The following is a 14,591-nucleotide window of genomic DNA, read 5'->3' as shown; positions in this document are numbered from 1 at the left end:
ATGCCTCGCTCAGGTCGCCCAAGTGCTACTACTGCAGTGGATAACCGCTACTTACGGATTACGGCTCGTAGGAAACCTGACAGCAACGCCACCATGTTGAATAATGCTCTTCGTGCAGCCACAGGACGTCATGTTACGACTCAAACTTTGCGCAGTAGGCTGCATGATGGACAACTTCACTCCCGACTGTCATGGCGAAGTCCATCCTTGCAACCACATCACCATGCTGCGCGGTACAGATGTGCACAACAACATGCCGCATGAACCGCTCAGGATTGGCATCAGGTTCTCTTCACCGATGAGTGTCGCGTATGCCTTCAACCAGAAAATCGCCGGAGGCGTGTTTGGAGGCAACCCGGTCAGTCTGAACGCTTTAGACACACTGTCCAGCGAGTGCAGGAAGGTAGTGGTTCCCTGCTGTTTTGGGGTGGCATTATGTGGGTCCGACGTACGCCGCTGGTGGTCATGGAAGGCGCCGTAACGGCTGTACGATACGAGAATGCCATCCTCTGACCGATAGTGCAATCATATCGGTAGCTTGTTCGCGAAGCATTCGTCTTCATGGACGACAATTCGCGCTCCCATCGTCCACATCTTGTGACTGACTTCCTTAATGATAACGACATCGCTCGACTAGAGTGGCCAGCATGTTCTCCAAACATTAACCCTATCGAACATGCCTGGGATAGACTGAAAAGGGCTGTTTATGGACGACGTGACCCACCAAACACTCTGAGGGATCTACGCCGAATGACTGTTGAAGAGTGCGTCAATCTGGACCAAAAGTGCCTCGATGAGATTGTGGATAATATGCCAAGACGAATAAAGGCATGCATCAGTGCAAGAGGACGCGCTACTGGATATTAGAGGTACCGGTGTGTATAGCAATCTGGACCACTACCTCTGAAGGTATCGGTGTATGGTGGTACAACATGCAACGTGTGTTTTCCATGAGAAATAAAAAGGGCGGAAATGAGGTCTTTTTTGATCTCTGTTCGAATTTTCTGTACAGGTTCCGGAACTCTCGGAACCGAGGTGATGCAAAACTTTTTTTGATGGGTGTATATTACTACCTTTTTACCCACGTCTTCGCCTGTATACAAGTATGTCACATACACTGCGCACATCTCCTCCTCCACCTCTCTTGATCCATATCTTCTTCTCCTTCTCTCTCCGCATCTCTGCTCACATACTACATGGAACGCATTCTGATACTACTTGCACTTCTCACCGATCCCGCGGGGCAGTCGAGACATTAGACGTTATCAAACCTTTCCACTTCCTCCTCCACCCCTACCGAACCGACCAGCAACAAAGCCAACCAATAATGATTGAATTTTCTCATTATGAGAATATTGAAGAGTGATGTGTTGTAATTGTCAGAAACGATTAAAAAAGCCAAGGTCACACAAAATATTTTTTATTCAAGAACACGTTGTCCTGAATAAAAAATATTTTGTTCGATCTTGGCTTTTGAACGGTTTTTAAGAATCAATAATGCATTGTCACCCATTCAGAACAATGTTTAAAATGTCAAGTCTCTACCTCATCGGGAACATAGTTACAATCAATGCATAAATAGTTCCGAACAGACAGACATGAAAGCAACCCAGTAGAAACGTGGTAATGAGACAGTTTTCCCTCCGCTGAATCATTCGCGAATGTAAGAGGTGAATGGAGGGACTTCTAGTGGTACGTCTACATCCGTCTTAGTACCGCATTTCTACGCGGTCCTCCCTTTCCTGCCCTACTCGCGAATGACGCTTGGGAAGAGCGGTTGTCGGTAACTCTCTGTTTCAGGTCTAATTTCTGGAATTTTCGCATCGGGATCGTTTTGCTACATGTATGTGCGAGGAAGCAATATGTCTTTTGAATTTTCGGGAGAGACACTCTAAATTTCAGTTGTTAACTTCTCTGTGATACACAACTCGTCTCTCGTAGCCTCATGTCTGTGATGCTCTCGTGCTCTTCTTTGATCTTCTCTACAACGTCAGTCAGTCCTACCCGGCAAGGGTTCCATGAGTGATGAACAACACTGAACAGTATGTCGAACTATCACCTTGAAAGCCTTTGGAGGATAAGTTACGAGGGCTATTCAGAAAGTAAGGAACGATAGGTTGCAAAATGGAAATCACAATGAAAATCAAAACTGAAACTTTCTGGCAGATTAAAACTGTGTGCCCGACCGAGACTCGAACTCGGGACCTTTGCCTTTCGCGGGCAAGTGCTCTACCATCTGAGCTACCGAAGCACGACTCACGGCCGGTACTCACAGCTTTACTTCTGCCAGTATCTCGTCTCCCACCTTCCAAACTTTACAGAAGCTCTCCTGCGAACCATGCAGAACTAGCACTCCTGAAAGAAAGGATATAGCGGGGACATGGCTTAGCCACAGCCTGGGGGATGTTTCCAGAATGAGATTTTCACTCTGCAGCGGAGTGTGCGCTGATATGAAACTTCCTGGCAGATTAAAACTGTGTGCCCGACCGAGACTCGAACTCGGGACCTTTGCCTTTCGCGGGCAAGTGCTCTACCATCTGAGCTACCGAAGCACGACTCACGGCCGATACTCACAGCTTTACTTCTGCCAGTATCTCGTCTCCCACCTTCCAAACTTTACAGAAGCTCTCCTGCGAACCATGCAGAACTAGCACTCCTGAAAGAAAGGATATAGCGGGGACATGGCTTAGCCACAGCCTGGGGGATGTTTCCAGAATGAGATTTTCACTCTGCAGCGGAGTGTGCGCTGATATGAAACTTCCTGGCAGATTAAAACTGTGTGCCCGACCGAGACTCGAACTCGGGACCTTTGCCTTTCGCGGGCAAGTGCTCTACCATCTGAGCTACCGAAGCACGACTCACGGCCGGTACTCACAGCTTTACTTCTGCCAGTATCTCGTCTCCTACCTTCCAAACTTTACAGAAGCTCTCCTGCGAACCATGCAGAACTAGCACTCCTGAAAGAAAGGATATAGCGGAGACATGGCTTAGCCACAGCCTGGGGGATGTTTCCAGAATGAGATTTTCACTCTGCAGCGGAGTGTGCGCTGATATGAAACTTCCTGGCAGATTAAAACTGTGTGCCCGACCGAGACTCGAACTCGGGACCTTTGCCTTTCGCGGGCAAGTGCTCTACCATCTGAGCTACCGAAGCACGACTCACGGCCGGTACTCACAGCTTTACTTCTGCCAGTATCTCGTCTCCTACCTTCCAAACTTTACAGAAGCTCTCCTGCGAACCATGCAGAACTAGCACTCCTGAAAGAAAGGATATAGCGGAGACATGGCTTAGCCACAGCCTGGGGGATGTTTCCAGAATGAGATTTTCACTCTGCAGCGGAGTGTGCGCTGATATGAAACTTCCTGGCAGATTAAAACTGTGTGCCCGACCGAGACTCGAACTCGGGACCTTTGCCTTTCGCGGGCAAGTGCTCTACCATCTGAGCTACCGAAGCACGACTCACGGCCGGTACTCACAGCTTTACTTCTGCCAGTATCTCGTCTCCTTCCTTCCAAACTTTACAGAAGCTCTCCTGCGAACCATGCAGAACTAGCACTCCTGAAAGAAAGGATATAGCGGGGACATGGCTTAGCCACAGTCTGGGGGATGTTTCCAGAATGAGATTTTCACTCTGCAGCGGAGTGTGCGCTGATATGAAACTTCCTGGCAGATTAAAACTGTGTGCCCGACCGAGACTCGAACTCGGGACCTTTGCCTTTCGCGGGCAAGTGCTCTACCATCTGAGCTACCGAAGCACGACTCACGGCCGGTACTCACAGCTTTACTTCTGCCAGTATCTCGTCTCCTACCTTCCAAACTTTACAGAAGCTCTCCTGCGAACCATGCAGAACTAGCACTCCTGAAAGAAAGGATATAGCGGAGACATGGCTTAGCCACAGCCTGGGGGATGTTTCCAGAATGAGATTTTCACTCTGCAGCGGAGTGTGCGCTGATATGAAACTTCCTGGCAGATTAAAACTGTGTGCCCGACCGAGACTCGAACTCGGGACCTTTGCCTTTCGCGAGCAAGTGCTCTACCATCTGAGCTACCGAAGCACGACTCACGGCCGGTACTCCTTTCTTTCAGGAGTGCTAGTTCTGCATGGTTCGCAGGAGAGCTTCTGTAAAGTTTGGAAGGTAGGAGACGAGATACTGGCAGAAGTAAAGCTGTGAGTACCGGCCGTGAGTCGTGCTTCGGTAGCTCAGATGGTAGAGCACTTGCCCGCGAAAGGCAAAGGTCCCGAGTTCGAGTCTCGGTCGGGCACACAGTTTTAATCTGCCAGGAAGTTTCATATCAGCGCACACTTCGCTGCAGAGTGAAAATCTCATTCTGGAAACATCCCCCAGGCTGTGGCTAAGCCATGTCTCCGCTATATCCTTTCTTTCAGGAGTGCTAGTTCTGCATGGTTCGCAGGAGAGCTTCTGTAAAGTTTGGAAGGTAGGAGACGAGATACTGGCAGAAGTAAAGCTGTGAGTACCGGCCGTGAGTCGTGCTTCGGTAGCTCAGATGGTAGAGCACTTGCCCGCGAAAGGCAAAGGTCCCGAGTTCGAGTCTCGGTCGGGCACACAGTTTTAATCTGCCAGGAAGTTTCATATCAGCGCACACTCCGCTGCAGAGTGAAAATCTCATTCTGGAAACATCCCCCAGGCTGTGGCTAAGCCATGTCTCCGCTATATCCTTTCTTTCAGGAGTGCTAGTTCTGCATGGTTCGCAGGAGAGCTTCTGTAAAGTTTGGAAGGTAGGAGACGAGATACTGGCAGAAGTAAAGCTGTGAGTACCGGCCGTGAGTCGTGCTTCGGTAGCTCAGATGGTAGAGCACTTGCCCGCGAAAGGCAAAGGTCCCGAGTTCGAGTCTCGGTCGGGCACACAGTTTTAATCTGCCAGGAAGTTTCATATCAGCGCACACTCCGCTGCAGAGTGAAAATCTCATTCTGGAAACATCCCCCAGGCTGTGGCTAAGCCATGTCTCCGCTATATCCTTTCTTTCAGGAGTGCTAGTTCTGCATGGTTCGCAGGAGAGCTTCTGTAAAGTTTGGAAGGCAGGAGACGAGATACTGGCAGAAGTAAAGCTGTGAGTACCGGCCGTGAGTCGTGCTTCGGTAGCTCAGATGGTAGAGCACTTGCCCGCGAAAGGCAAAGGTCCCGAGTTCGAGTCTCGGTCGGGCACATAGTTTTAATCTGCCAGGAAGTTTCATATCAGCGCACACTCCGCTGCAGAGTGAAAATCTCATTCTGAAAATCAAAACTGTTTTATTTGCAAATGTTAGCTACACCTTCCAGCTATTTCTCTACACAGTCGCCGCTCATACTTAGACATCTGTCGTAGCGTTGTACCAACTTTTCGATTCCCTCGTTATAGAAGACAGCCGCCAGGCTTTTCGACAATTTTCTGCTATGGGCTGCAGCTCGTTGTCTGTGTCAAAATATTGTATTCATAGCCAGCGGTTCATTTGAGCAGGGATGAGCCTCAGGGGTAGCCAATTACGGGCTGTATATTTCGTGATCAAACATTTTCCATCGAAATCGCTGCAGGAGCATCTTCATTGCCCCTGCAGAGTGCGGCCGATAATGGTCGTGTGGAACGAACTGCATGACAGTTATGTTATGTGGTTTGCATAGCATCAGGCGAAATCTTTCGCCAGCCCCTCATAACTTGGTGGGAGACGCTAATTTCCAGCCATCTTTACGCTCTCACTGTGAGCTCAGAACTGAAAGGAGCGACACGATGCGATCGACGGGCGTACTAGACTCAGTGCCCAACGCATCTGTGCAAAGCTTCATCACATTTTCACTATATTTCCCATTTCGCGTCCGATCGTTCCTTACTTTCCGAATAACCCTCGTATATTACCTTAATATTTTCCCTATGAATCTCAGTTTGGCACCCGATTTCCCTACTTTTTGTTTTCGATGGTCATTTCACTTAAGGTCGCGCTGGATACTTAGTCCAAGATACACTGAGGTGGAAAAAGTCACGAAATACCTCCTAATATCGCGTCGGACCTCCCCTTGCCCTGCGTACTGTGTAATGCCGGAAATGCATATCCTCCTATTTTCGTCTATTGTACTATTATTTTTTTTCCTTATTTTTGCTACCTGAATATATGATATTTCTGTGTCTTCACATATTGTAATTGTTTTACTATTTGTATATATATATTTATGCATTTATGTCGATGTATAATTGGTTTGTTGTGTAAAGATTATTTGTATTTTTACGCTGGGTCTTGCCTAGGGAAAACTGCTATCGAACGATTACATCGATAGGTCGTGTGAAGAATCAAAGTGTGTAGGATCTTTGGTAGTGTTAACTCTGCCGCGTGGAGCGCGGGCAGTGAGAGTCTGGCGGGAGTAGCGAGTGGAGCAGGTGTTGTGTGACGCTCCCGCGAGTTGCCGCGCTTTCGGGGTTTGGCAGCATGTAATTGCGCTCGACTCGCGATGATAGTTTCTGACATGGTGTCGCGGACGGGAAGCATTAGCTGGCGCACATCAAGAGCCCGTTTCGCCTGGTGACCTTGTCGAGAAGAAGGCGCGCCAACATCCAGCTTCTGCAACAGCGACGGCCGACAATGAGTGACTGTCGCCACCTCCTCGATCGACGGCTTCAAACCTTCAATCAACCAACAAGGAAGACTAAAAGCACGTAAAGTTTCAGAACTGTATGGCAGACCTCAGCTTTTCAAATTGTTCCATTTGCCTCGCAAAATTACAGCAACTTAGCATGAACCTTTGTTGCTCATTGTCCCAATTTCATTGCCAAGCAGGGTCCCTTCCTTTTCCGAAATGAACCCGAGTGTCGTTGAAATTCAAACGCCAGCATTAAAATAATATAATTAGATTTCACTGCTTTAATTTCAAAGTTCAGTAGCTGGCTACAATATTTAGGTTACACGAGCACAAATTTAGAGTGCGAGTTTTGTTAGCATATTTTAGCTTACCTGTGACTGCAGCTCAGCTTGGTACGTACTAAATTTTACTATTGTTAATAGTTCAGAATCATTTAATTCAAGTTCAAAGTTAAATCTCTTGTTTCTAAATTGCGTAGAGTCAAGTTGCTTTTGAAATGATTGTTGAGGTAGTCCAAGACTAACCGTATTTTACTGGATTTCGATGTGCTTCAGAAAGAAAGCTCACTATTAACTTCAGTCACTAAATTAACTTTCGATTTTCCGGTTTTATTAATTCTTTTGCTAAATTAAGTCAGAGTGTAGCGAAATTTATTACTTCTGACAAACTTTCAGTTTTCACACTACACGTGTCAACCTTCAGTTGCCACGCTTCTAGTGTTAATTATATGTGTAATAACCTTTCTTTTTCAGTTACTATAGTAATTGTCCTTAGGACTGGCGACCGTGATTTCCCCCAAATCTCAAATATCTAATTACCGCTAGTTAATTGTTAACGTAACGGCCGCACATTTACTTTCTTTAATAACTTTACCCCTTTTCAAAATTAATTTCCACCAGTTTCATTTGCATTTTCCTTTCATTTAGATGTAACCCTTTCCTCCCTCTTTACCGATAGATTAACTTCGGTGACGATTGCTTTTCCCAAATTTCCATTAGGTACACGCGGTTTAATTTTTCACTGTCATTAAGGTCGATAAGTGAGGGGGAGGTTACAACTGCAACACGGAGTCCATAAGTAGTTGGAAGTCCCCTGCGTAAATAGCCGTCCATAACTGCGGAGGTGTTGGCTGTGCAGGATTTTGTGCACGAACTGACCTCTCCATTATGTCCTATAAATTTTGCTTAGGATTCATATCGGGCGATCTGAGAGGCGAAACCATTCGATAAAATTGTCCAGAATGTTCTTCAAACCAATGGCCCAGTGAAATGGCCCATTGTCATCCATAAAAATCACATCGTTGCTTGGGAAAATGAAGTCCATTAGTAGCTGGAATTGGTCTCCAAGTAGCCGAACATAACCATTTTCAGTCGATGATCGGTTCAGCTGGACCAGAATACCCGATCCATTGCATATAAAAACAGACCACACCACCATGGAGCCACCGCCAGCTTACACAGTGCCTTACTTGGCCCGTGGCTTGGTGCGGTCTGTGCCATACTTTAACCCTACTATCAGCTCCTAACAACTGAAGTCGGGACTCACCTGACCAGGCCACGATTTTTCAGACGTCTAGGATCCAACCTGTATGGTGACAAGCCCGGGAGAGGCGCTCGAGTCGGTGTCGTGTCGTTAGCTGTCCTAGCCCAGTTACGCCGTGTTTCGCTTCCCTGTCCTAACAGGGAACTTCATCGTATTAGTGATAAATATTCTTCTGGGTATTATGCCGCGTCATTGCTAAAAAACTAACAACAATAATAAACTAAAACCGACGTTTCGGCCGAATTGCAACGGCCTTCCTCAGGGAACGACTGGTCTTGCATGGGGATAGGTGCTTCTATTTATTACAGACTATCGATGTCTGACGTCACTGTTGTAAAACTTTTAATTGGCCCTCTAATATGATTGGCTAGTCATGACGTAAGGGAAGATGGAAGGGAAGGGGCTATTCGTGGATGTCCATGTCGTCAACGATTGGTAGCTGTCCGCCAACCAGCGTTCGGCTTCTGGTCGGCAACTTTTCCTCCTGGTGTGCACGAAGTGGACTGACAGCGGCTCTACAGCTGTTTGTGTCGATACGTCCGCGTCCCGTGTAGCTTCTGCCCTGGGACCGCTCGCGGCCCGTTGATGGCCGGCAGCCAGGACGTTGGGAGTTTGTAGCCATCTTCTCTGTTGATGTTGTGAGGCTGCTTAATACGAGTAATTTCGATCGCCTCCCGTATTTTGCGTTCTCGCATCCACGATTCTTTCGCCAGTACTCGGGCCTCCTGGAACCGGATAGGTTGTCCACAGTCACGGTGGTGTTCCGCTATCGCTGATTTATTATGTTGTTGTAACCGTACATAGCGTTCGTTGTTCTGCTACTCGTAAGCTGACAGGTGTCCCTGTTTCTCCTATGTAGGCAGCTCGACACTCACACCGTAGTTCGTAAACACCTCCAGTGTTAAGATTTTTGACTACATCCTTGGTGGAACCTATCATTTCGTGGAACCTGTGACTGCTTCGAAAAATCGGTTTGAAACCTCGTCGGTGGAGGACGTTGCCTAACCGTTCACTGACGCCTTTTACATATGGTAAGTGTACCATTTCTGTGCTTATTTAAAGCGGTGTTGCTTGTCTGTTAGCACTGACAACTCTACGCAAATGCGGCTGCTCTCGGTCGTTAAGTTAAGGTCGTCGGCCAACGTGTTGTCCGTGGTGAGAGGTAATGACAGAAATCTGGCATTGGCGGCACACTTTTGACACTGTGGATCTCCGAATATTGAATTCCCTTACGATATCTGGAATGGAATGCACATGAATATAGCTCCAGCAATCATCCCTCGTTCAAAGTCTGTTAATTTCCATCGTGGCAAAATCACGTCGCAAACCCTTTCACATAAATCAAATGACATCTCCGTCAATACAGGCCCTATTATACTTTGTTTATTACTTATACTATTACGCAGCCGCATCTGTATACGTACAGTCGAGGACAAAACGAGCGAGTCCCCTCGTGTTTTCGTTATACTGATCCGCACAGCTTTAAAGTCTGCAACACAGCGTAACAGGCAAGGCGGCGAAGTGCTACCAACATACTATCCACAGGCGTGAAATTGAGAAAACCATCCGAACTCTGGCAGACTGTTTTCTATTATGTGTAGAACTATATTAATGCTGATTAGTGTGTTAAGCACAACACGTAAATATAAGATGTAAATGAAGGAAGAAACACTTCCCAGTATTAATGCCACCGCGTTTTAGAAGTGCGAGCATTCCCATTGCTAGCTAGCTTAAGAAGCACTTAGGCTAATGAACATTTTCTGGCTGTAGCGAGTCTAATGGAGAATTCGAAACATCGTAGAATATGTTTGGGAGCATTTTGTTATTTCGATAACATCCCGAATGATTGTCACATAAGCGGTGACATAAAGGTAGAAAATTCGTTTTTGAGTCCAGAAAGCTCTACGAAACAGAAACTGCAGATCATTTTGCCATTTTCATTGGGAAATTGCCGACTTATTCATGTCTGGAGTAATAATAGAGGACTGTTTGCCTGTATTGTCTGCTAGCGTAGTGAGAGGTGTTTGCTACTGCAAGGGAGTTCTGATTTGTTTTCGGTTCTAATCTCGATGGAGCCCGATAGACTTTCAGTAAAGCAATTTTAAGAAATTCTTGCGCCCTCAATACGTTTTATTGGTAACTTTATTCTGTACCGGGGCCCGTGGGTGTCAATATGAAACTCTTGTAGAATTTCATACTTATTACTGCCTACTTTTTCCGCTTCTGTCAATAAGTGAATTGACTTAAATGTGGCACTGAATGATTTTTAACTGAATTTCGTTATGAATCTTCACGCAGTGCTAAATTTGCAAACATTCATGGTAGGTCAGCAACGGTAATCCGGTATAACTGGTCTGAACGTTGACACAGACCGTTTCGCGGCCGAATGCGCACAATATTTTGCTAATTCGTAGCGATCTGGGGTACTTTGTCTTACTAAAACAGTTGTGTTGTCTCGATAAGCTGAGATTTATTTTTTATTGGTACGGTTCATACTAATTAGCGTTTCTTCTTTCATTTATTTCTTATACTTACGTGTTGTGATTAACACACTGAAAAAAAAAATTGTGTGAAATCTTATGGGACTTAACTGCTAAGGTCATCAGTCCCTAAGCTTACTGCTAAGGTCATCAGTCCCTAAGCTTACACACTACTTAACCTAAATTATCCAAAGGACAAGCCGGCCGCGGTGGTCTAGCGGTTCTGGCGCTGCAGTCCGGAACCGCGGGACTGCTACGGTCGCAGGTTCGAATCCTGCCTCGGGCATGGGTGTGTGTGATGTCCTTAGGTTAGTTAGGTTTAATTAGTTCTAAGTTCTAGGGGACTTATGACCTAAGATGTTTAGTCCCATAGTGCTCAGAGCCATTTGAACCATTTGAACCTAAGGACAAACAGACACACCCATGCCTGAAGGAGGACTCGAACCTCCGCCGGGACCAGCCGCACCTTAATACACTAATCAGCATTAATGTAGTCTTACACATGACTGAAAACAATCTGACAAAGTTCGGATAGTTTGTCAATTTCACTCCTGTGCATGGTATGTTGGTAGCACTTTGTCGCCTTACCTACTATGCCGTGTAGCAGACTTTAAAGCTGTGCGGATCAGCATAACGAAAAGGCGTTTTGTCCACGACTGTACATACCTGTGTCCCTTAACTTTTGTCACCTCACTGGGTTTTACGGAAGTAACCTCGGTTACAAACGTAAGAGGGATTGTGAAATAAAGGTGTAGCGGCAGATATTCCCCTCCTCCTCCCTGCCCCCCTGAACAGCGTCTGCTTTAAAGGAATGCGATGTTGGCTACTAGTTATAGCTGGCCGAATGTCAATTAGAAAGATGTTGGACTGCGGGATGAGCTGGAGAGCGCCGTTACGCCTACCTACGGGATGCGGTGGCAGTTGGCAGAGTGGCACACGCGGACATCCAGCCGGCCGAGGTAATGGCCGCATCTGCATTCACGCGGATTCCGTCCGTAACTATGGCGGCGTTGTCGGTGGCCACCGCGGAGCCGTAAATTCCCGCGGGCGGAGGGTGCATCAGGGTAGGGCCATACCCGGCCGGGTATGCCCGTCTGAATCACACCGCCGCCGGCGTCCATTATTAAGGCGTTGTGGGCGGCGGGGCGCGCGCCATCGCTGAATAAGAGATGGCGACACGCGCCGCGCATGCACAATGAGAACGCCAGGAAGCCGCGCTCCCCGTCTGCCCCGGTATTGCATTTAGCTGTCCTTTACTGCCGGCGTCGACATTAGGACCGGGGGAAAGGGCGACCCTCCCGGAGCTTCACACTGTCCGAGCGATGGGATTTCAGCTGTGAGTGGGACTCAAAGTCCGCTGATTTCATCCACTGTGCCCGACGGCAGAAGTTACATAACACTTACTGACGAAACTGTAAATCTCACAAAAGAAATATCATCTACATCTACATTTATATTCCGCAAGCCACCCAACGGTGTGTGGCGGAGGGCACTTTACGTGCCGCTGTCATTACCTCCCTTTCCTGTTCCAGTCGCGTATGGTTCGCGGGAAGAACGACTGCCGGAAAGCCTCCGTGCGCGCTCGAATCCCTCTAATTTTACATTCTTGGTCTCCTCGGGAGGTATTATAAGAAGGAGGAAGCAATATATTCGATACCTCATCCAGTCTTGAAAGGAGTCTTGAAAGGAAGATATAAGATGAACATCAACAAAAGCAAAACGAGGATAATGGAATGTAGTCTAATTAAGTCGGGTGATGCTCATGGACTTAGATTAGGAAATGAGACACTTAAAGTAGTAAAGGAGTTTTGCTATTTGGGGAGTAAAATAACTGATGAAGGGCGAAGTAGAGAGGATATAAAATGTAGACTGGCAATGGCAAGGAAAGCGTTTCTGAAGAAGAGAAATTTGTTAACATCGAGTATAGATTTAAGTGTCAGGAAGTCGTTTCTGAAAGTATTTGTATGGAGTGTAGCCACGTATGGAAGTGAAACATGGAGGATAAATAGTTTGGATAAGAAGAGAATAGAAGCTTTCGAAATGTGGTGCTACAGAAGAATGCTGAAGATTAGATGGGTGGATCACATAACTAATGAGGAGGTATTGAACAGAATTGGGGAGAAGGAGTTTGTGGCACAACTTGACAAGAAGAGGGGACCGGTTGGTAGGACATGTTCTGGGGCATCAAGGGATCACGAATTTAGCATTGGAGGGCAGCGTGGAGGGTAAAAATGGTAGAGGGAGACCAAGAAATGAATACACTAAGCAGATTCAGAAGGATGTAGGTTGCAGTAGGTACTGGGAGATGAAAAAGCTTGCACAGGATAGAGTAGCATGGGGAGCTGCATCAAGCCAGTCTCAGGACTGAAGACCACAACAACAACAACAACCTCATCCAGAAACGCACCCTCTCGAAACCTGGACATCAAGCTACACCGCGATGCAGAGGGCCTCTCTTGCAGAGTCTGCCACTTGAGTTTGCTAAACATCTCCGTAACGCTATCACGCTTACCAAATAACATAACAGTACTATCATTATTTGTAATGGTTATACACAGTTCTTTGTTTCCACATAGCGCCCCTTTTCCTTCTATGCGTCCCAACGCCAGGGGATATGTGTACGGAAGGACTAAAAGTGGAACGATCACATGTAATGAAGCACGCTGAAGGCAAAATATTTTGTGCTAGTGCTCCCCCACAGCTCGTAAATATATTGACAGAAGTAGAAACGTAGCGGTAATGCTATTGATGACAACGCCACCAAAGCGGAGTTATAAGAGGCGATCAAAAAGTCTCCGTTCGAAGGCCATACTGTCCAGAATGGATACGCTAGTCATGAAAAATCACCGTCAACACTGAGACAGTCATACAACTGACACACCGCGCAGAGGTACCTGATCGGTGAAACACCGCGACCCGCTGCGAGACGATTGCCGAACGTCCGCGTCCGACAGGAATCCTCGACCCTTTGAGGCCTTTTTTAAGGGACCAAAGGCGTCGATGATCGCACGGGGAGAGATCAGGATTATAGGGCGAGCGCCAGAATGCCTCCTATTTGAAACGGCATTTCATATAGGGGGACGTGCGTTATCCTGAAGCAGCAACAGCCCCTGTCGCGCACCATTCCACAACGCTGTTTTTCGACTGACATGCTGCGCCACACACATTCTTCATTCTAGGATGGCTGTCTAACGGTATTTGCCCTTCGCCAATAAAGGAAATACTAAAAAACTAAACTCCTGCCGAACAGGCCATGAAGACCAAACAGTACCGACCGGCCGCCGTGTTATCCTCAGCCCATAGGCGTCACTGGATGCGGATATGGAGCGGCATGTGGTCAGCACACCGCTCTACCGGCCGTACCTCAGTGTCCGAGACCCGAGCCGCTACTTCTCAGCCGAATAGCTCCACAGTTTGCCTCACAACGGCTGAGTGCACCCCGCTTGCCAACAGCGCTCGGCAGACCGGATGGTCACCCATCCAAGTGCTAGCCCAGCCCGAGAGCGCTTAACTTCGGTGATCTGACGGGAACCGGTGTTATCACTGTGGCAAGGCCGTTGGCTTTAAAGGAAATAATCCCACATGTTGGTTCTGTTTGGAAGCATTTGGTAACAACGTCGCTATAGTTCACGTTTCCGTATTTACCGCAAGCACGTCGTAAAGACACGAATGACACAACGATTCCTCGCCTACATGTCGGTGCTTATATACCGGCATCGGAGTCAGTCTGCGTTGCATATACGCTGCACCAACGACCTCAGACGAAAACTTTTTGATTGCTCCTTCTATTTTCTGCAGGTAGTGCAGAACAGCTAGTAAATATACTGATGGAAGTGGAAGTGCAGTGGTAATGTTTTCTATGTTTCTAAAAACGGTTTTCCAAAATTCCTTCACCAAAGAAGATGTAGCAAATATTCCAAAATTCGAATCTTGCCAACTTGACTGATGTAAAGGAGACACCATCGGTGTATCGAAGCAACTCAGTTCAGTAAAGGTAAGT

General features: G+C 47.1%; 1 pseudogene; it reads right to left on the bottom strand.

Moving 5' to 3' along the window:
- Positions 1-14,035: 14,035 nt before the first annotated feature.
- Positions 14,036-14,153, bottom strand: LOC126459475 (5S ribosomal RNA; annotated as a pseudogene).
- Between the last annotated feature and the right edge of the window lie 438 nt (positions 14,154-14,591).

The sequence above is a fragment of the Schistocerca serialis genome, chromosome 2 (assembly GCF_023864345.2).
Source record: "Schistocerca serialis cubense isolate TAMUIC-IGC-003099 chromosome 2, iqSchSeri2.2, whole genome shotgun sequence".
NCBI classification, from domain to species: domain Eukaryota; kingdom Metazoa; phylum Arthropoda; class Insecta; order Orthoptera; family Acrididae; genus Schistocerca; species Schistocerca serialis.
This window is presented reverse-complemented; position numbering and strand designations above follow the sequence as displayed.